The sequence below is a fragment of the Manis javanica genome, chromosome 7 (genome assembly GCF_040802235.1).
Source record: "Manis javanica isolate MJ-LG chromosome 7, MJ_LKY, whole genome shotgun sequence".
Classification (NCBI taxonomy): Eukaryota; Metazoa; Chordata; class Mammalia; order Pholidota; family Manidae; genus Manis; species Manis javanica.
In genome coordinates, this window is record NC_133162.1 from 67,292,284 (window position 1) to 67,316,411 (window position 24,128).

Here is a 24,128-nt window from a genome sequence, read left to right on the forward strand (position 1 = left end):
TTCCAGAAATTTATCTGAACTTCCTTAGGCTACTGAAGCTCTCCCACCCCTTTCCCTTTATGGGTTACTTCCATTATGGATTCTTTGACTATTATTTTATTGGGGTCTCATTATGGAGGAAGGAACATGTTTGTACACAGTCCATTAATTTACACCAGAATTCTTGTGAAATTAAAGTCTTCCTTCAGCATCTTTAAAGCTATATTGCTTGGCTATAGTTTTAACTACAGACTATAGTTAAATGCCATACACTATAACTAGAGTATCTTTATTGTGGATAAACTTTTGATGTGTTCCACCTCCTTTTGGTCTCATTTTTTGAGATTCTGAAATTGGATTTTTGAGATTCTCAAATTCTTCTGAGCAGATGAGAGGGGAGATGAAGGTGGAAGTGACCTGAATGTACTAAATCTGTGTATTTCCTAATGGAAAGTCAATATATCTTGTATAAGCATATAAGTCAAGAAATAAATGTGCAAACATTATTATTCAGTATAATGGAAGTGTTGCTGAAAAGCAAGTTACAAGTGTTTGCCTCTGGAGAATGGAAATATGTGGATGGTGTGGTGAGCTGAGAATATATTGCTGTTGACTATAAGTTCTTCAGTTTTTAACCCTGTGTCTATTCTATTTTTAGTTTTTCTGATGGTCATATCATTAACTGCAAATAATATGCTTATGATTCTACTTCCCATTTTCTCTGAACTTGATGGTATTCACTAACTCCTTACTAGAAGGACGGAGAGCTGGCTTACCCTGATCTTCTGGTCTCCTTTCCCGATAGCAAGGTACATGTCCATGGTTTAGGTGTTACTGTTACTTTCCTTCCTCCTCCTCTGTCTCCATTTCCAAGTGTTCCTCTTCCTTTTCTTTTCTCCTTCATGTTCTGTTCTCTTCCTTCTCCTCCTCCTGTTCCTCCCCCTCCTCCTCCCAGATTCATGCTGTAACAGAACCACATACAAGAAAGTCATGATACAAATATGAGGCAACAACATGTGGCATGAGCAAAAGCCATGTGGTGGATGCTGGGATTTGCTGCCTAGATCCTCCCTTCAGGATGGAAGCCCCCTTACCCCCACCCCCAGGTCTGGGAGAGCTGACACCTGGGAGACAGCTGTGCTGCTCTTGGCCTGAGAACTGCCCTGCCCAGGGTTCCAAGCCCTCCCTGGGGCAGCCCACACCTACAGAAGGCCCACCTCCCTGGTCTTGGTTTGAGGCCACTCCCAAGGACTGACCCAGCTCCAGAGCTTCCTGAGGATCAGCTAAGGTCTCTGGTGCAGCTGAACCATATTTTAACTTCCTATCCTGCTCAGTCCTACTTCTTTCAAGGCTTTTTAGGAGGGGATCCCAAGAGCACTTCCCAGTGAACTTCCTGTGTGCAAATCCCCACGTCAGAGTCTATTTCCTGGGGAAATCAACATGTGATATTAGCAGTCATAAAGTGAGCACTGGAAGAACTAAACACAGAAGCAATCAAAGTAATTCCTCTTGTGTTAGGAGTAAGGACGGTTTAAATGCTTTGCATTACAAGCCATTTTATAATATTTGCTTTTTCCCATGTTAAACAGCAAATAAAATTTAGGGTTTTTGAAGTTTAAGAGTAAACTAACTGTAGAGAGTACTTAGGGTTCAATATGGCAATTTCAGGACTATATTCCTCATCCAACTTGTATCAATTCCCATTGAAATTATATAAAATGTCAGCACTTGAAACCATGCCAGGAATTTTACAGATTTCTTTCCAGCAGATATATCAGAAAAACATGCTGAGGTAAGAACTAATGGATGAAGATGAATTTTTTTTGTGGAGAAAAAGATCACTTTGGAAATATTTATTCATTTAACAAATACTGAGTACCTACTATGTGTCAAAAAAATTCTAATGTGTGTATGTGGGTGGATGGGGGCCAGGCAATTAAAAAAATGAACTTGTAAATATATAAATGTCAGATAGCAATAGGTGCCAGAGAGAAAGAGGACACATGGGCCACAACAGAAGCAGTCTCAGAGAGGAAGGTGAGCTGTGGGATAGATTTTTGGAGAAAACAATTCTATGCTTTTGACAAGTGCACAGAGACTTGTCATCCTCTGTAAGAGGGGTGACAGCTCCCCCTGACCAGAGTGCCAGACAGAGGAAGGGGACCCTGCTCCAACTAACTTCATGCTTTCATAGTAAACTCAGAAAAACAGTGGTTAGCAAACTATCAAAATATCCAAAATTTTCTCCCTCTGCCACACAGTGACTTAGAATTCCAGTAAGGAAAAATAAAAAAATCGAAATTGACTTTTATCTTTTAATAAGGTTTAAAAATTGTGGAAGGTTCAATTTCTGAAGTTTCAAATCTCTGAAAGATCCAGCATCTTACTGATCATCTCAGGCAATTACAGACTCTTTCCACATTCCCGCTGTAAAGATGGGTGGGCAGAGGGGAAAATTACCAGAGAGAAAAACGTTTCAGTGTTTGAAAAGACTGGCTAAATTCAAGGAAGCAGGGGGACCAACACATTTGAAGTGGATACTCCAAGTAGAAGAAGAAAATGTGAGAAAGTCCAATTTGAATGGGTTAGAGACAGTGAGGGAAAAGAGGGCAGTGAACGAAGTATGAATTCATCTGATATCTGGAAAGTTTGCCTCAAAATAAAAAACATGGTTTCCAAAAATTTTAAGTTAATTAAAAGGGACAGAGAAAAGCAGATTTGATTCTATAGAAAAACAGATAATAAAATGTGAGCATAAAGTAAGAAATTCTGTAAGATTCAGAGAGAATAATGGGGTAAATAAATGGGAGAAAAAATTTAAAATGACATGGGGTCATATCTGGATTTTTTTCCCCCTTAGTTGTCATTGTAAACATAGAATAAGGTAGAAGGGAGAATGAAGGAGAACAATAAAAACAGGCATTTATTGAGTGGTTTCTACTTGTCAGATCCTATTCGCAGTTCTCCACGTGTATTTACCTGCTTAATTCTGATAATCTTACATTGTAAATGCTAATATTATCCCCACTTCACAAGAGAAGAAAGGCACAAAGTATACCTTGGGTATATTATATAGCTTGCCCAAGGACACACAGCTCAGAAGAATGGAACAGGGTTCTAAATCCAGGATCCTAACCAGGATGCTGTATTGTCTTTGAAAATTAAATGAAACATAAAACAAAAATGACTCCGTTTTATCTTCACCATCAGACTGAAAGAGATTTGTAAGTAATTTGGTTGCTTCTTACTTGGTTTGAAAGAATGGATGTACCATGAGATTATTTAAATGTCATGTTTGTTTACATCTGGTGTTTTGTGGTCTTGTATTTGGTTGTGTTACTTTAATCCATCTGGACTAAATGTTAGTACACGGTGTAAGGTGAAGGTGGAATAGCAATTTTTCCAAGTAATTAAATTATTATCCCAGCCCATTTATTGAATTTCAGAATTTCCCCAGTGATTTGACATGCCGTCTTTATGCACTAGATGTGATAAATACACATGTTCTGCTTAATCCTGAGTGGAATTTAGGATTTAAAAAATTCTTTGTAATTATTTTCTTAAATGAGATGTAAAAGTTTATTAACATAGGGTTGTATACAGCGTTCTTATTAACATAGAGCTATTTTTTTTAGCATCTGCAGTTATATACACTTTAAAAATTTTCCAGCTTGGGTTGTTTAGAACTAAATTAAAGATTTTGGCAGAAGGATCATGAGGGATTGTAGCCTACTTCCCTGAAGGTGAAGTAAATTGAGTGCTGGAAGGCATTCCCCAACACTTCTTTTTCAAACTTCCTGAGATCCTAAATGGTTCCCTGTGTTGTGCTCCCCGCACCGCCCCCTGAGAGTGTGGGCCATCCGCAGCCTGAAGCTGGGGTGTGAGTGTGCCCAATGGGCCATGGGCTTCTGGCTGGCATGCTTCACCGGTTCAGGTGTAAGTACTGTAACCATGGCATCCTGACCAAGCTCCAACTTGATTCTGCATGGTCAGAGAGCTAGAAAAAAATGTTTTTCTCTGTATTTATGCCATAGTCAGGAAAGGCTACAGTCATATTCAGGATGTGCTCTCCCGGGAGAACTGGAGCTTGTAAGACACAGATGGTGTGTGTGGTGCTCAGCAGCATGCGGCTTCCTTAGTTTTCCTATAGCCTCTCACAGCCTTCCGGTTACTTGCAGGCATGGAAAGTCCCCAGGAGCTGGATGCCTGTGAATATTTAATATGTGTCATGCTTCTCGTTGGACAAGACCAGCAACTGTTCCTCTGCAAAGTTCCTAGGTAAGACCCTGTGCCCAAGCTTTATACAAGGTGTTCATCATTTAATTGTTTATTATAAATGAAAAAACAAAGAGCCCAAATGGATAATGTAGGAAATCAGCAAAACAAATTATTCTAGGTACATTGTACATTGTAGGCAGAATTTCAGTCCTTACAATCTCTTCTCCCCTGGTTGTGCTCCTATGGTTATGTGATGTCACATAGCAAAAGGGACTTTGCAGGTGTGTCTAAGAATACTATTCAACTTACCTTAAAATAAGATTATTCTGGGTAGGTGGGTACCACTGATATAACCACATGAGCCCCTAAAAGCAGAAGAGGAAGCAGAGAGGTGATAGAATGGGAAGTCAGAGATATTTGGGGCACAGGAAGTATTTAGTGCACTGTTGGCTTGAATATGGAGACGCTGTGTCAAGGAAACAGGGCATGGATCCTACAGCTGTGGGAAACTGAATCCAGCCAGCCAGCACTGAGCTTTGAAGAGGAGATCAAGCCCCCGTTGAAAACTGCAGTGCCTGCTGATACCTTGATTTCAGCCTTGTAGGAACCGTAGGAACTGCGAAGTAGTGCATGGATGTCCTTTCCACTGCCAGATTTGTGGCAATTTATATGGCAGTAATAGAAAACTAACACATCCTGTGAAATGCCACTTGTCTCTTAAAATTATGATAGAAAGAATCAGCTATGGGATGGCAAAACTCAACTGAAACTATGACTCTGAAGTGTGGAGAAAATGTACTTTTCTTAATTTTTGTCTCTAACTTGGACAGCCTTCTCTCTCATATACTCACCCACAGGTTCCAGGAAGAATGCCCTGTATTTAGTCTAGTTTACACCTAATCCAGTCTGGTAATGTCAGCGGTCAGGTCGGGTAATATTCTGTCGCTCTTTCATTAAAACACTAAGTTCCTTTATTTCTTCCCCTCCTCCTGTTTCCCTAAGTCACTGTATGTTTGAAAGGACGTGAGAATGGGTGATTCAGGGGGACGTGTGGCCCTGGAGCTGGGAGAGCCCCTCTGATCCCCATGGTGACTGTTGATTCAGGTTCATCTGCTGGTCTTTGGGACAGTGTTCCTTCTGCCTGGATGCCATTTTGGCTGCTCTGAGTCACATCATCTTTCTCAGCCATGTTGGGCCCGGTAGTTCACTCTGGCTGACTTTGGAATCTGTGTCCCCTGCCCCCCAACCTTGTCTCTCCCTGGCAGAGGAAGACTCTTCAGGGTCCTGCCATGCCTGCTTTAGTTTAGCTCAGAGAAAATGCTTTGCGGTCACTGCTAGAGACCCCTCCTAGCTCCCTTTCTTCTTTCAATAGGCTCCATAGAAGGTCTCGCAACATTTTAAGATCGTGTACCTGCCACACAGAAGCTAAGGATGGCCCAGGAAAAGTCCAGGTCTCTGGTGTCAGGCCATGGCCAATCCTGGGATACAATCAGAGCATACATCTGCTTGTCTCAATCTCCTCTTTTTGTCTTGCCTTTCTCCTTTCCTATGACAGACATCTCCTATGTCATATCCTCCCATCAGCAAGAAGAAAGCATTCTGAATTTATTACCATATGTAGAAGGCATATCTCTGCTAAACTCTGGGAGGGCTCCATAAGTATGCTTCCTTCAGGCATGATTCTTGAAGTTTTAAATGGGGGGAGACAGAAGAAGTTTGAAAATCCTATCTCAGCAGTACTTGCCTCTCAAACTAATGTTCTTATCAGAAGCTGATTATTGCTTTGTTCTTTCTTTTTCATTTCTTCTGAAACATATGTTCCACTCCCTGCAGGAAGATGGATAAGGTAAGAGAGAAAGTGTATTAGCAATGTTTAAAACAGCAACACTGTAAAATCACTTACTTATGATCAGAGTAAAATGATCATATCTTATTACATAAAACAAAGTCACAAAACAGTAAGTAAACAAAACGCTATAACAAACTGAAAACCTGAACACTAAAAAGTTATTTCAATCGGACAGAGAGAAATTTATAGAACAGTTAACTAAATACAGAGGTGTTTACTAGGGAACAGAAGGGGTAAAATGACAGCTTTAAAGTATCAGGGTAGTAGTAATTATAGGAAACACCTCTCACTCCTGAAGCTGGTGAGCAAAGGCAGGACGTTTGAGTTAGTAAAACTTAGTAACTCAGAAGAGGAACTCTGCAGAGCCAAGATTCAGACGCCTGAAGAGGGTGCACTAGCTGGCTGGTGCTGCTGTCTCTCGTTGGTGGAGCGATGAGGCTGGTTTTGTTAAGTGATGGGAGAATTTCAAACTCACTTGAGCTGCTTGAGCAAACTCATGGCTGCTACCAGGGTGAAGAAGCAAGGCTGGGTGTCCCTCATTCTAACAGTAGGCAGTCTGGAAAAAGCAACTCTCCTCCCCATCCTCCTGCAGAGCAGTCTCCCTTTACTGCCCTCTACTGGCAGAGCCTGAAGCTGGCAAAGTACGAATGTAGTTTGTAGTTTTGCCTCCAGCTTTATTGAGCAAAGAGAAGAGTTGGTATGGAGTTGAAAGTTACGTAATAACTGTTATAATTATGAAATAATGGAAATACTTATGTTTAAGTAGAATAATAGAACCATTTTAAATTGTAAATATCTGTTGTAGGAAAAAGGTGTCATGGGCAAACAGATAACCAGGTGTTATTTTAAACAGAAGCCAATTCTTGAATAAATGAGCAAATGAATGAATGAATGAGTAGATGAAAGAAGGCGTAGATGAAAGGTAACCGAAGTCCTCCTCCAGATGTTTCTACTCAGTCTATTACAGGAGCTCCTTTTCATAGACTTTGTGTCTTGATAGGATTAACATTAGTCTGGATTTGCAAGTGCTTTCATCACTCTAAGTCATTTCTATAGTCATTAATTAGGGGTTGCAGTCATGGAAAATAAGAGATATTTTGTGAAAAGCATTTTGATGTTTCTCACAGAATCACAGGAAGGTACTTTGGGCCCTATTTTAACCCACACCAGACAGATTTTGTTACTTCATAGGAATAAAATGAATGAATGAGAAAAATATACAAATAATGTCTGTTTTAGAACTAAAAAGATTTGTTATTGACCCACATGGCTTATTTTGCAGTGAGGCTTCAGGTTACCGGCTATGGTTAAAAATGAATTCTATGGCAGAGGACATAGTACAAAATAATGGGCTCATTGGAAACCCAAATCCTAATTCTCTGAGCTCTAGATAAATTGGCTTTCTACTTTATTCCAGAAAATATATACAAAGCCTTAGGACAAACAGATAGAGGACTTCCTTTGGCATTTATCCATTAAATGATAAGGCTTGAGCTCCATCATGATTTTGAGCCTATAAAAAAAAATCAAGTAAGAAGATTAAAGCACATGAAATATTACATAGAAGTTTCTAACACAATGAAAAACCACCCAAATTTGGTGTTATTTCTTCCTTTTGTCTTTACAACTCAAATTGTCCAAGCAATCCTTTATTCTGTAAGAAGAAATACATGTGTATTCTGGAATTACTGCTAGACTTTAAAGAAATTTAATTTGAAATTAAAAGGGAAATAAAAACAAACCAAAAAAACCTTTACCCCACACCAAACCAAACAACTTTTGAGATGTAATCAAAACAGGTAAAGATGAGTACAGTTCAATTGTTGCCTTTACTCCTAAATCAGTGGTAATGAAATCTTTTCTTGTAAAAGCTCAGAGAACAAAGTGTAGAATTTCTCAGTGAAATAATCCCTTTTTTCAAAGTAAACAAAAAAAAATAATGAAAACTTACAGTATTCCTTAGCAACTCAGCGTATTTATACAGGGTAAGTTGTTTATCTAAGTTTTAAACACAGAAGTGAGGATTTGCATTTTGTTACATTAGTATTGATATATTAAACAAATCATCTTTCAAAGAAGTAAATGCTGTTATCTTTGTAAACATATTACATACAGTTCAGAAACAATTATGTTAATATAATTCCAGGCCTTCAAGTCATAATAGGTGGTTTTTCATGCTTTCATACAGATCTCTATGCTCTAATGAAAATAATAATGAGTAGCTGTCACTGATGGTTTTAGTAAGAACCAGGACCTCTTCTAAGCGTTTTGCATCTTTCATCTCATTTAATTTTTGCATTAATGACATTAGTGTCATTAATATAATTAATAAATGTTTATAGAATGTTTACAATATGGCTTATACTTTGACAGGTCCTGGTGAACTACTACTGAAGGAAAAAAGAAAACAAACAAACCCAGTCCTAACCTTGTGAGGCAGTGTGAGATAATAGAAAATACATACACACACACACACACACACATACACACACACACACACACACACACACATGTAGGTCTCTGTCCCCAGTTCCTGGCATGGGGAGCCTGAAATCCTTGTAAATGCCTAAGTGATAAGAGCACCAGGAATGTGTTTTGTTCTAATATTTGGTTTTGACCCCAGTTCCAGACAGGGTTCCTAAGTTTCCTGTGTAAACTTCACAGGTGGTGAGTGTCTCTTGTTCTAATGAGGGACTGTGGGTGGGCTCCTGCTGGCTCCTGGACAGGGGCTGGTCACCAGAAAGACCAGGCCATGATGAGAAACTTAGAATTTTCAGCCCCATCCCTGTTCTCTAGAGAGTGGAGAGGGACTGGAAATGTGGTTAATAATCCATCACATACAAAATCAATACACAGAAATCTGTTACATTCTTATATACTAATGATGAACCAACAGAAAGAGAAATCAGGAAAATAACTCCATTTAAAACTGCATCAAAAAGAATAAAATATCTAGGAATAAACCTAACCAAGGAGATGAAATACCTGCATACTGAAAACTACAAGACACTCATGAAAGAAATTAAAGAAACCAATGAATGAAAATCTATCCTGTGCTCATGTAAAAGAAGAATTAATATCGTCAAAATGGCCATCCTGTTGAAAGCACTTTACAGATTCAGGGCAATCCCTACCAAAATACCAACAATATTTTTCAATTAACTAGAACAAATAGTTCTAAAATTCATATGGAACCACTAAAGACCCCTAATAGCCAAAGCAATCCTGAGAAGGAAGAACAAAGCTGGTGGGATTTGAAACTCAACACTCCCTGACTTTAAGCTCTACTACAAAGTCACAGTAATCAAACAATTTGGTACTGGCACAAGAACAGACCCATAGATCAATGTAACAGAATAGAGATCCCAGATATAAACCCAAGCATATATGGTCAATTAATATACAATAAGGGAGCCATGGACATACAATGGGGAAAAGACAGCTTTTCAACAGCTGGTGTTGGGAAAACTGGACAACTACATGTAAGAGAATGAAACTGGATTATTGTCTAACTCCATTCACAAAAGTAAACTCAAAATGGATCAAAGACCTGAATGTAAGTCATGAAACAATAAAATTCTTAGAAGAAAACATGCAAAAATCTACTGAATATAAACATGAGCAATTTTTTCTTAGTACATCTCCTTAGGCAAGGGAAACAAAATAAAAAATGAACAAGTGGGACTACGTCAAACTAAATTCTACAGCAAAGGACACCATCCACAAAACAAAAAGGCATCCTATAGTATGGGAGAATATGTTTGTCTACACCTCAACTGATAAGGGGTTAACATCCAAAATATATAAAGAACTCATACATCTCAACACCCAAAAAACAAATAACCTGATTAAAAAATGAATGGAGGATCTGAACAGACATTTCTCTAAGAAGAAATATAGATGGCCAATAGGCACATGGAAATATGCTCCACATTATTAATCATCAGGGAAATGCAAATTAAAATCACAATGAGTTATCACCTCACACCAGTCAGAAAGGCCACTATCCAAAAGACAAAAAAACAACAAATGCTGGCAAGGATGTGGAGAAATAGGAACTCTTCTATACTGTTGGTGAGAATGCAAATTAGTGTAACCACTGTAGAAAGTAATATGGAGGTTCCTTATCAAATTAAAATTGAAATACCATTTGACTTAGTAATTCCACTCCTAGGAATTTACTCAAAGAAAACAAGATCCCAGATTCAGAAAGACATGCATCTTTTATGTTTATTCCTGCTCTATTTACAATTGCCAATATATGGAAGCAACCTAAGTGTCCATCAATAGATGAATGGATAAAGAAGATGTAGTACATATACACAATGAGATATTATTCATCCATAAAAAGAAAAGAAATTCTACCATTTGCAATAATATGGGTGGATGTAGAGGGTGTTACGCTCAGTGACATAAGCCAGATGGAGAAAGACAAATGCTATATAATTTCATTTACCTATGGAATACAAAAACAAAGCAAAACAGAAGAAACAATATAGCAGTAGACTCATAGACACTGGTAAGTGACTAGTGGATACCAAGGCAGAGAGGTTGGGGTGGGTGCAGAGGGGAAAGTGGGGGGAATAAAAAAGGGCACAATGATCCACAATCACAATACAGTTTGATCATAAGGACTGTCGAACCACTGTGATGTACATTTGAAACCACCATAAGATTGTATATTAATGATACTTATAAAAGAAATTAATTAAAAAAAATAAGGCAAAGAAAATTGATCATGCCTACATGAGGAAGCCTCAATAAAAATCTCTATAATATGGGGTTCAGGGAGCTCCCAGATTGGTGAACACATCCACATCTCACGAGGCTGGCACACCCCAGTTCCACGGGAATAGAAGCTTCTGTGCTCGGGACCTTCCTAGACTCACCTTATGTATTTCTTCATCTAACTGTTCTTTTGTATCCTTTAATAAACTGGTGAGTGTAAGTGCTTCCTGAGTTTTGGGAGCTGCTCTAGCAAATGAAGGAGAGAAGATCATGGGAACCTCTGATTTTAACCAAGTTATCCAGAAGTGGGTAACTGGGGACCAGTTACTTGAGACTGGCATCTGAAATGGAGAGAGTCTTGTGGGACTGAGCCCTTAATGTGTGGCCAAGATGCTATCTCCAGGTAGATGGTGTCAGAATTGAGTTAAAGTTAAACTGACACTCAGCTGGTGTCACAGAATTGTTTGAAGTGTGACCACCCCTTCCCACATCTGGTGTCAGAGTGAGTTTTTTTTTTTATTACAGGAGGTGCTGTTATAATCCCATATTTACAGAAGAGAAAACAAAGTCCTTCCTGGAAAGACTGTGTGCCTTGCCCAAGGTAACCCCATGAAAGGTGTTAGAGCCAAGGCTTAACTTTGAACTTTCTGTGAGGCCACTGTGTTGGTGGACTGCCTCAATTTATACCATTCCCCACCCAGCTCCACCCAAGTCCCACCCCCATTGTCCCCTGGCCCCTGCACTTGCTCAGCAATTCATGTGATGCATGCTTTGAACTGATGCTGTCTCTTGATTTATGCTGAGTTCACCTGTCTCCCTAGTGGATTCTCAGCTTCCCAAAGGCAGGTGTCATTTTAATATGTCATCTTCTCCTCTCAACCCACTACTGATTTGGTGCTTATTAACATTGTCCAGTGAGGAGGAGTTATTTTTTCCTTAAAACAACAAAAAAATTATTCTCTCACAGTTCTGGAAGCTAGATGTTTGGAATCAGCATCACTGAGCTGAAATCATGGTGTTGGAAGGGCCAGCACTTCCTGTGGAAGCTCCAGGGGAGAAATTCACCCTTGCCTCTTCCAGCGTCTGGTGGCTGCTGACATTCCTTGACTTGTGGCTACATCACTCCAATACACCTTCTATCTTTTTTTTTGTCTTTCTTTTTTTCAAATCAACTTTAAAGACTTTATTTATTAAGCACTTTCTGGTTCACAGAAAAAATTAAGATGAAATTTCCCATAGTCTCCTTTCTACATCTGCACAGCCTCTCCCATTATCAGCATCTCCTGCCAGACTGGTACATTTGTTACAGCTGATGAACCTACACTGAGACATCATAATCATCCAGAGTCCATAGTTAACATTAGGGTTGACATTAGTGTACATTCTATGGATTTGGACAAATGTATAATGAATGAAATAAATCCATTATTATAGTTTCATAGAGTATTTTCACTGTCCAAAAAAATCTGTGCTCTGCTAATTCATGACCCTTAATCCCTGGCAACCACTCTCTTTTACTGTCTCCATAGTTTTGCTTTTCCCAGAATGTCATATAGGTAGAATCATATGGTATGTACCTTTTCATATTAGCGTCTTTCACTTAGTAATATGTATTTGTTTCCATGTCTTTTCATGGCTTGATAGCTCTTTTCTTTTTAGCCCTGAAAATAATTTCAGTCTTTGGATGCACTGCAGTTTATTTATCCATTCACCCACTGAAGGATGTCTTGGTTGCTTCCAAGCTTCGGCAATTGTGAATAAACCTGCTATAAACTCTATGTTCAGGTTTTGGTGTGGACATGATTCCAACTCCTTTGGGTAAATAACAAGGAGCACAACTGCTGGATCATTTGGGAAGAGTATGTTTAGTTTTGTAAGAAACCACCAAGCTGTCTTCCAAAGAGGCTGTACCATTGTGCATTTCCAGCAGCAATGAGTGAGAGTTCCTGGTGCTCCACAACCTCACTAGCATTTGTGTTGTCAGTCTTCTGTATTTTGGCCATTCTAATAGGTGTGTAGTGGTACCTCATTGTTTTAATTTTCATTTTTCTAATGACATCTGATGGGATCTTTTTATAGGAATTTTCTCCCATGTTATCTTATAGGAGTTTTACAGTTCTGCATTTTACATTTTGGTCTATGACTCATTTTGAGTTAATTTTTGTTAGGGGTGCAAGATGTGTCTCCGATTCATGTTTTTTTTTTTTTTTTCATACAAATGTCCAATTGTTCCAGCACCATTTGTTGGAAAGACTGGCTTTGTTCCATGGTATTGCCTCTGCTTCTTCATAGGAGTCGGGCGTTTTTCAGTGTGAAATATTGGGAAGAATACCAGGTGTGAATCAGGAGTGAGCACAAGCCATGGTATTGGATAGACTGGTCTTGAAATCATACTTAGTCCTTTCTATCTGTAAGGGAAGACACTTAGAGTTGATTATTAATATTGAAGCTGATGATTGTAATGTGTTGGTATGAAATAAACTAGTTTATATATTAAATGTGCTTTTTCAACTGTGGCTCATGAAACACACACCCTAGCCAACACACACAGATCCAGCAAAGATCCCTGTGCTGTGGTGGTTCTCAGTGCAGTATATGAACTAACGGCATTGGCATCATCAGAAACTTCATGGAGGTGCAAAAATCTCTGGACCCGAGTTAGCTATACAGAAATTCTGAGGATGGGGCAAAGCAATCAGTGGTTTAATCAGTCTCCTGGTCATTCTGATGCACTCCAAAGTGTGAGGCCCACTGCTGTGCGGGAAATCTGTGTGACTTTGGGCACACAACCTCCGTTCTCTGGGAATCAGTTTACTTGCCCATAAAATGTAGCAGCAGATCATATGTTTATTAAGATTTCACTCATCTTGGACAGTCTTTAATTATACTCTTAAGAGCTGCTAGTAAATTAACGAATAACTCTTATGTGCCAGGCACGTTGTCAGCTGCATGACATATAATATTTCAAATATTCATAGAAGATCCGTAAAATATAAAACTGAGGCTTAGTCCACTTTTGCAACTTGTTCAGGGAAACTAAAATAGTTCATTATTAAGTTAGAGCAACAAAGATGCCAGTCTCCAAAGCTGTGGCCTTAAACACTTTGCCACATGGCAGTGAGTGTCGGCATTGCTGATCCGGCTTTTTCAGATCTCATTGTCAGTAACAATGTACCCGGAACTTTGCTTGATAGATTGAACCAAGGCTACTAGTAGAAGTTTCCAGTGGAGAGAAGGTGTAAACCAACACCAAAATATCCCTGTGTTATAGTGGTAAAGCCCTTCATTCTGTATAGCACTTTTTTTTGATTCATGGAACTAAATCTTATTGATATCTTTCTAGTTTTTTTTATTAAAGTATCATTGATATACAATCTTATAAAAGTTTCACATGAACAACATTGTGGTTTCAACATTAACCAGCATTATCAAGTGCTAATTATAATGCCCCTTAATCCCCTTCTCCTTCCCTCCTCACCCACCCTCCCCAACCTCTTCCCTTTGGTAACTGCTAGTCCCTTCTTGGAGTCTGTGAGTCTGCTGCTGTTTTGTTCCTTCAGTTTTGCTTTGTTGTTATACTCCACAAATGAGTGAAATCATGTGGTACTTGTCTTTCTCTGTCTGGCTTATTTCACTGAGCATAATAACCTCTAGCTCTGTCCATGTTGTTGCAAATGGGAGGATTTGTTTCTTTCATATAGCTGAGTCGTATTCCATTGTGTGTATGTACCACATTTGCTTTATCCATTCATCTACTGATGGACACTTAGGTTGCTTCCATTTCTTGGTTACTGTAAATAGTGCTGCAGTAAACATAGGGGTGCATATGTCTTTTCCAAACTGGGCTCCTGCATTCTTAGGGTAAATTCCTTGGAGTGGAATTCCTGGGTCAAATGGTATTTCTATTTTTAGTTTTTTGAGGAACCTCCATACTGCTTTCCACAATAGTTTAACCAATTTACATTCCAACCAACAGCATTTTAAAAAAAATTAATATCTCTTCATCTGATGGGATAATGCAAAAATTCAGATATGACCATTTAAATTCTTATTTTAACTTGTAATCATTGGAAAACAAAGAAGTCAATTTTAATCACAATTTTTAATACAATAAGGCAAATTCAATATTATATCAAATGTCTGTAGGTAAGGCATCAAGAGGTGTTTGCTTGGAAAATTCAGTGATGGTTAATATGCATAGGTTTTTCTTAAAATGAGACAAGAAGCGGTCATTTCTCTCCATCATCATCTACATAGGGTTGACTAGAGTTAGCCAGCTCTTTGACATTTTAAAAATTCATTTCATAGTATATTGTAGATAAGTTTGAATGAAAATCAAGAAAACCTGGATTTGAGATTCATTTCCCCTAAGTCTTCATTCCTTATCTGAAAAATGATATTTTCAAAATCCTTGTTTATTTCCCAAGAGTTTAGGGAAAAACAGGTTTGGTAATACTGGGAATAATTGTTATTTATAAGGTATGTAGTCTTTTTCAATCTTTAGTAGTTTATTTGTAAAGAATCTACAAGGTGGTTATAATGAAACAAATAATTTTACAGGTATACACAGCACAGTCTTTATTTAGCATAGAGAAAGAGCTAAACACATATTTCATCTAAATGTTAAAATAGAATAAATGGACTTTATGTGCAGCTCTTTCCAGCCTTTGAAAACATTTTACCTTTAATGGAACCTTACCTTCATGCATGTTCATGTTTAAGTTTTCTCATTTAAAAGTTTTAGTAATTTAAAAATGTTTATGTAATGCTTCATCTACAGCAGACTCTAGATGCTTAGAAAATGAAGAGCTTACTGGTACGGGGTGAATCAGACTCATTTATAAAAGTTCAATTATAACAAAGTATGGTAAGTCCCATGATAGAGGGTGATGAGTGGATGGATTTAACTGTTACATATGTGACATAATTAATAGGATTCGTTAAGTATTTAATTGTGGGAGGTGAGGGAGAAGGAGAAACCAAGGATGACCTTCTTGGTTTGGGAAGCTTGAGCTAGTGGTCTCATTCAGCGGGATAGAGTTTGGAGAACAGGAGGTTTGCATGGAAAGGTGATGTGTTCAGTGTAGAATGTAATTAGTTTGAGATGTCTTTAAGGCACCCAAATAGAAGTGGCAATTGGTAAATTGATTTATATGACTTGAGCTCCAGAGATAGAGGTTTTAACTTGGGGATTAGGATTTAGGAGTCATTAGCATATAGATAATACCTTTTCCATCTTCATTGTTAGACAGTTATAGAATCCTCTTCAAGGAGAAAATACAGTTGAAATATATAAACCCATGAGCATTTTTAGTCGATATTCAGGGATTCCTCTTTAAATGGACTAGGTAAGCACACTGTTCCAATAATGGATCCTAAATAAGGTTGATCCATCGTTTTTCATCATTCAGATGTGGATTTATATAGGCGCCAGGACACATTCATTCAAAAGAGATGAATTGGAGTCACACATGCCAAAAGAGAAATCCTCACCTCCTTTGGAAAGCGTTCCTTTTATCAACAACTCAGCAATCTGAGGGAAAATAGGGCTTAATAAGCAAGTCATTGTTCAGATGCTGAGGGAGCAAAGTTGGGTCGATATTTTAATTTGAGTCCTACAGTTATGGATGCAGATAGCTTTTCTTGGCACTGTGCTGATTTTTAATAGCCAATGCTCAGCACACATTTCATTTTATATCACTTGCTCTTGAAGACCCATTTAAAATCCAAAATCACACTCCTAAAAATATGAATTTGCAGGTGTTGCTAGAGACTTTGATCTCTACACCTATCTCTCATCCTTCACCTCCATCCTGTTCACTCATCTATTTATCCTTTAAAAGTTTTTAATGATATTAAGACATTTGAAATTTATTAGATCCTAAAGATGTAAACATGTCTTTTTATTAACTATATTTTTTGGAGACTTTATTTACCATTAAATAACAAAAATAGTAAAATAAAACTAAAAATGTAATAAAATTAATATTTCCATGTTCAGATTTTGCCAAGATGTATCTAGTTGTAACTATTATTAAATTAACCATTTTTAAAAAATGTAACTCCCTCTCTCCCACTCACTCAAGATATAACTGCAGTGAGTATCTTCAGGCATAATTATCTTCTTGTTAATTGTTTTGTGTGGCAAATTTGGAGTGTAATTGCTGGATCAAAGAAACTGTCACTGGAATTTTACAAATGCTACTTTCCAAATGTTTGAACCATTCTGCCACTTGCTGATTTTAGGAACTATCATTTTGTAGCTTTCAAGTCCATGTCCTCCCAAAACCCATTTCTCTGTCCTGCTGAGCACTGGGTTTCTAGGCAAAGTTGCAAATGTTCATTTTAGGTAATTTTACTACACTACTATTACAGTGTACTTATGGGGGATGGAAAGAAAGAATTAGGAATTTTCTTTCATCTGAGATATTATAAATAAAGATAGTATTCAAAATAATTAATTCCTTGTTTGGCATAGACATTGCCCAATCAGGAGTAATGTCTGATCAATCAGAATGCAAGGTGGTAAGAATAACCTACATCACTGGACTAGTACATCTGGCTGAATGTCAGCCCTTGCTAGGAGTTATCTGTAGCTAGGGAAACAGAGAATGATTTATATAATTGAGAAACTGTAACTTGGGTTCATTAACTTGCTCTGAGAAACTTTCAACTTAGGTAGCTAGTCTTTTCACCGTCAACTGCCAACTACCAGAAGCATTAGACACTAAAAAGAAGGGAAATTTGAACAGATACCAAAAATTGAAGAGATGCTCAGTCTTCCTCACAATCAGAGAAATGCAATTCAAAAGAAGTAGATCTCATTTTATACCCATGATTGGCAAAGACTATACTGTTGAATAACTCCTGGTGATACGATAGCCAAGATATGGAGAAAAGAAAATGTTACTGCTATTGAAAGTGTAAAACGTTGCCTTGTTTCTGAAGGGCAATTAGGCAACACTTAAAGAAATTAAGTTTGAGTATTAGAGGTTGGTAGGCAGACCATGGCAAGAATGTTTATCATGACATAGTTTGACATGGATACCCATATCCATGGAAATGGGTAATTGAATATAGTGCATGGATGGAAAGCCATATGGACAGATTTAAAAACACAGTGTTGTGTGAAACTATTAATAAACAGAAAGATATCTATAGCACAATGTTACTTATATAAAATGAAATATTTAAAATTCAGCTTGATATATGTGTGTATGTATATTTAAAGAGTGATTACAAGTAGATTGCTAAATAAATAGAAATGGCCAAATTGCCCTCCATATGAAACTTTAGCAAGAACATTTGTCAGCAGGATCTTACAAGGAAGGGAAGAGTAGTAGTGACAGGGATGAGGGAGAATACAGTAAATTTCAGTAATCAGGGACCTAATATGGAAACTTGCTAATAGTGTGCTTTAATCTACGGAGTGTGATTAACTCAACTATCTGTATCAGAGATCAAAATAGAAAGACAATAAACAAAGGAAGGAAGAAGGCAGCAAGCAAAGAGAGAAAAAGACACAAAGAGAGGTAAATATGAAGACTGGTAGACATAAAGACAGATGCAAAGAAAGGAAGTAAGAAAAAAAAATGGAATTCTTTTCCAGGCTGTGGAGTCCACATTAAAATTAAATTTAAAATGCAGCTACAAAGATTTTGTATACAAATAAAAAGCAAAGCTGTGAAAAATATTTGCAAAATATATTGCAAAAGATTATCATCTTTGGCATATTAGGAAATCTTACAGATTGTCAATCCAAATGCAAAGAACATTTATAGTACAGATGGTTCATAGGAAAAGAATCCTAAATACCTAATAATTGCATGAATATTTGCCCAAGTTTATTTATGATTAAAGCAATCTGAACAAAACCATTAATTAACCTTTTCAATTGGCACAAATTAATTAAGTTTCACAATGCCTACCACTGGTGAGTGGAAGGATTCTGGAAACTTCATATACTATTGAAGGGAATATATAACTTATATAGCTTCATTTAAAGGGCAATTTGGCCATATCAATCAAACTTAAAATGTATATTCTCTCTGACTCAGGCATCTTGGGAATTATTCTATATATTATTAACACATGTGGAAATATATATGTATTTATAATCTATGTAACTTGGACAATTAATTTAACTTTTTATGGGCTCCATTTTCCTCATTTGTAATAGTAAGATCATAATAGTAATTACTTCATGAAGTTGGTATGTGGATTAATGAGTTATTCTATGTAAACTATTTAGAACAATTCCAGTTATATAGTAATAATAATGATGTGATAATGTTAACAATACTACTACTGCTACCACTAGTTGTGTTTTTTGCAACCTTCATTGTAACACCAGAAAACAACCATTGAATCATTAAATTTTGTCAGTAGAATGTCAGTCAAATTAATGATGATCTGTCCATCCAATGCCATATTCTATGTGTTAGTGAGATGAAAGATTTCAATGATTAGTGAACAAAGGGAAATGCAGAGTGCATATTCTAAGTCTGCATATATATGAAAAAGAAAGGATATATGTTATGTATGAGAATATGTAATTGTTGATGAAGTAATTGATGGAGATGGGATGCAAGAGAGATTCTTTAAACTGCTTGAATTCTTAAATCCTTTGTTATATTTATAATGATAAAAGAACTGTCATAGTAAATAGAAACAGGAAATATTTATTGATATGGAAAACCACTTTCAATATATTCCCAAATGAAAATGGCAGGCTACAAGAGTAAATATTATTCACCCTGCTGTTTGTGTATACATACACACACACACACACACACACACACACACATAGACATATATATATATATACAGCTCTGGAAAGCTATGTGCCAACATGTAAACACTGACTATTTCTGGGTAGTGACATTCTTGAGGTTTTATTTTTACAGATTTCAAAAAATAAAATAAATATTATTTTGACATGAGGCAAACACTTACAGATATTTGCTTTGAAAGTTCCTGGCCAGGTGAAATTAGTCTATTTAAATAATTTTTTCCAAGCCTTTGTTTGCTTACCTGCAAAACCTAAGGAATCAAATTCAAAACAAATATGCTCATCTTTTGGCAATTTCATCAACTCTTTACAAGTGTTAGTTGCTGATTTTTATTTAAAGCTTTATTGTAAACTTGTAGGAGAGTGTCATGCTCAGTGATGATTGAAAATGTTTCATAAATTACAAACTAAAACAAAGATCCTGCTGAAATTAATTATTCACTGCATAGCTAGTCCTATTCAGAAGGCATGCCTGTTCCACCAATTCCCTCCGTCATCCTTCTGGCAAAACGTAAATGACCTTAACAACCTCATCAGACTGTGATGGTTCTCTTCTGTTTGCACTCAGCAGTGTCTGAAACAATTCGTTTAACCTAAGAGAGGATCAATTAATTTTATCTGAATTAAGTGGATAAGCTTGACTAATCATTGCTTTTATCTAAAATAAATATTTTCATGGCTGTCGTCAACTTCTCCTGTCTTTGGGAAACCTTCAGTTTGGTTCTTTATCATGAGGAGAATGCGAAGTGGATTTGCAAGTGCCCTGGAAGGAGCTCCTGCACAAACTCACCCAAGTTTGGTATTTCTTTTCTTTCTATTCTTCTCTTTTTTTTTTATTAAGGTATTATTGATATACACTCATAGGACTGTTTCAAATGAAAAACACTGTGGTTACTACATTCACCCATATTATCAAATTCCCACCCATACCCCATTGCAGTCACTGACCGTCAGTGTAATAAGATGCCACAGATTCACTATTTGTCTTCTCTGTGCTTCTCTATGTCTTCGCCATTACCCCCCACACCATGTGTATTAACTTAATACCCCTCAATCCCCTTCTCCCTCCCTCCCCACTAACCCTCCCCCACTCCTCCCCTTTGGTAACCGCTAGACCCTTCTTGGAGTCTGTGAGTCTGCTGTTCCTTCAGTTTTGCTTTGTTGTAATACTCCACAATGAGGGAAATCACTTAGCATTTGTCTTTCTCTGCCTGGCTTCTTTCACTGGGCATAATATCCTCCAGCTCCATCCATGTTGTTGCAAATGGTAGGATTTGTTTCTTTCTTATAGCTGAGTAGTATTCTATTGTGTATATGTACCACATCTTCTTTATCCATTCATCTACTGATGGACACTTAGGGTTGCTTCCATATTTTGGCTATTGCAAATAATGCTGCAGTAAACATAGGGGTGCATATGTCTTTTTGAGTCTGAGAACTTGTATTCTTTGGGTAAATTCCTAGGAGTGGGATTCCCGGGTCAAATGGTATTTCTATTCTGAGTTCTTTGAGGAACCTCCACATTGCTTTCCACAATGGTTAAACTAGTTTATATTTCCACCAGCAGTGTAGGAGGGTTCCCCTTTCTCTGCATCCTTGCTAGCATTCGTTGTTCTTAGTCTTTTTGATGCTGGCCATCCTAACTGGTGTGAGGTCATATCTCATTGTGGTTTTAATTTGCATTTCCCTGATGATTAGTGATGTGGAGCATCTTTTCATGTGTCTGTTGGCCATCTGAATTTCTTCTTTGGAGAATTGTCTGTTCATATCCTCTGGCCATTTATTAATTGGGTTATTTGCTTTTTTGGGTGTTAAGGTGTGTGAGTTCTTTATATATTTTGGATGTTAACCCCTTGTCAGATATGTCATCTACAAATATATTCTCCCATACTGTAGGATGCCTTTTTGTTCTGCTGATGATGTTCTTTGCTGTACAGAGCTTTTTAGCTTTATGTGGTCCCATGTGTTCATTTTTTTCTTTTGTTTCCCTTTCCCGAGGAGAGGCGTTCAGGAAGAAGTAGCTCATGTTTATAGTCAGGAGATTTTTGCCTATGTTGTCTTCTAAGAGTTTTATGGTTTCGTGACTTACATTCAGGTCTTTGATCCATTTCGAGTTTACTTTTGTGCATGGGGTTAAACAATAATCCAGTTTCATTCTCTTGCATGTAGCTGTCCAGTTTTGCCAACACCAGCTGTTGTAGAGGCTGTCATTTCCCAATTGTATATCCATGGCTCCTTTATCATATATTAATTAACCATATATGGTTGGGTTTATATCTGGGCTCTCTAGTCTGTTCCATTAGTCTATGGATCTGTTCTTGTGCCAGTACCAAATTGTATTGATTACTGTGGCTTTGTAGTAGAGCTTAAATTGGGGAGCGTAATACCTCTAGCTTTATTCTTCCTTCTCAGGTTTGCTTTGGCTATTCTGGGTCTTTTGTGCATCCATATGAATTTTAGAACTATTTGTTCTCTTTCATTGAAGAATGCTGTTGGTATTTTGATAGGAATTGCATAGAATCTGTAGATTGCTTTAGGCAGGATGGCCATTTTGACAATATTAATTCTTTCTATCCATGAGCACGGTATGTGTTTCCATTTATTGGTAACTTCTTTAATTTCTCTCATGAATGTCTTGTAGTTTTTAGAGTATAGGTCTCTTATTTCCTTGGTTAGTTTTATTCCTAAGTATTTATTCTTTTTGATGCAATTGTGAATGGAATTGTCTTACTGATTTCTCTTTCTGCTAATTCATCATTAGTGTATAGGAATGCAACAGATTTCTGTGTATTGATTTTGTATCCTGAAACTTTGCTGAATTCTGATATTCTTGCAGTTTTGGAGTGGATTCTTTAGGATTTTTTATGTACAAAATCATGTCATCTGCAAACAGTGACAATTTAACTTCTTCCTTACCAATCTGGGTGCCCTTTATTTCTTTGTGTTATCTAATTGCTGTGGCAAGGACCTCCAGAATTATTATTGAATAAAAGTGGAGAGAGTGGGCATCCTTGTCTTATTCCTGATCTTAAAGGAAAGGCTTTCAGCTTCTTACTTTTAAATATGATGTTGGCTGTGGGTTTGTCGTGTATGGCCTTTACTATATTGAGGTACTTGACCTCTGTATCCATTTTGTTGAGAGTTTTTATCATGAATGGATGTTGAATTTTGTTGAATGCTTTTTTGGCCCCAATGGAGATGATCATATGGTTTTTGTCCTTCTTTTTGTTAATGTGGTGGAACATGTTGATGGATTTTCAAATGTTGTACCATCCTTGCATCCCTGGAATAAATCCTACTTGATCATAATGAATGATCTTTTCGATGTATTTTTGAATTCAGTTTGCTGATATTTTGTTGAGTATTTTTGCATCTATGTTCATCAGGGATATTGGTCTGTAATTTTCTTTTTTGTGGTGTATTTGCCTGGTTTTGATATTAGAGTGATGCTGGCCTCATAGAATGAGTTTGGGAGTATTCCCTCTTCTTTTACTTTTTGGAAAACTCTAAGGAGGATGGGTATTAGGTCTTCACTAAATGTTTGATAAAATTCAGCAGGGAAACCATCTGGTCTAGGGATTTTGTTCTTAGGTAGTTTTTTTTATTACTAATTCAATTTTCTTACTGGTAAATGTTCTATTCAGATTTTATGTTTCTTTCTGTGTCAGCCTTGGAAGGTTGTATTTTTCTAGAAAGTTGTCCATTTTTTCTAGGTTATCCAGTTAGTTAGCTGGATTTTCATAGTATTCTAGGAAACTAATTTTTCATAGTATTCTCTAATAATTCTTTGGATTTCTGTGGTGTCTATAGTCATATTTCCTCATTTCTGGTTCTGTTTATGTGTGTAGACTCTTTTTTTTTCTTAATAAATCTGGCTATGGGTTCATCTATTTTGTTTATTTTCTCCAAGAACCAGCTCTTGCTTTCATTGGTTCTTTCTTGTGTTTTATTCTTCTCGATTTTATTTATTTCTGCTCTAATCTTTATTATGTCCCTCCTTCTACTGACTTTGAGCCTCATTTGTTCTTCTTTTACTTGTTTTGTTAATTGTGAGTTTAGACTGTTCATATGGGATTGTTCTTCTTTCCTGAGGTAGTCCTGCATTGCAATATACTTCCCTCTTATCACAGCCTTTGCTGTGTCCCACAGATTTTGTGCTGTTGAATTATTGTTGTCATTTGTCTCCATATATTGCTTGATCTCTATTTTTATTTGGTCATTGATCCATTGGTTATTTAGGAGCATGTTAGTAAGCCTCCATGTGTTTGTGGGCTTTTTTGTTTTCTTTGCATAATTTATTTCTGGTTTCATACCTTTGTGATTTGAGAAGCTGGTTGGTACAATTTCAATCTTTTTGAATTTACTGAGGCTCTTTTTGTGGCTTAGTATATGATCTATTCTTGAAAATGTTCCATGTGTGCTTGAGATGAATGTGTATCCTGTTGCTTTTGGATGGAGTGTTCTGTAGATGTTGGTTAGGTCCATCTGTTCTAATACATTGTTCAGTGCCTCTGTCTTTTTACTCATTTTCTCTCTGGTTGATCTGTCCTTTGGAGTGAGTGG

General features: G+C 37.1%; 1 long non-coding RNA gene across 1 annotated transcript in view; it reads left to right on the plus strand.

Moving 5' to 3' along the window:
- Window positions 1-24,128, plus strand: part of LOC118969128 (uncharacterized) — a 227,987-nt gene that overhangs the window by 195,455 nt on the left and 8,404 nt on the right. The window contains exon 3 of the long non-coding RNA XR_005057017.2: window positions 4,158-4,257. This is a non-coding gene — a long non-coding RNA (uncharacterized lncRNA). The remainder of the gene's footprint in view (window positions 1-4,157; window positions 4,258-24,128) is intronic.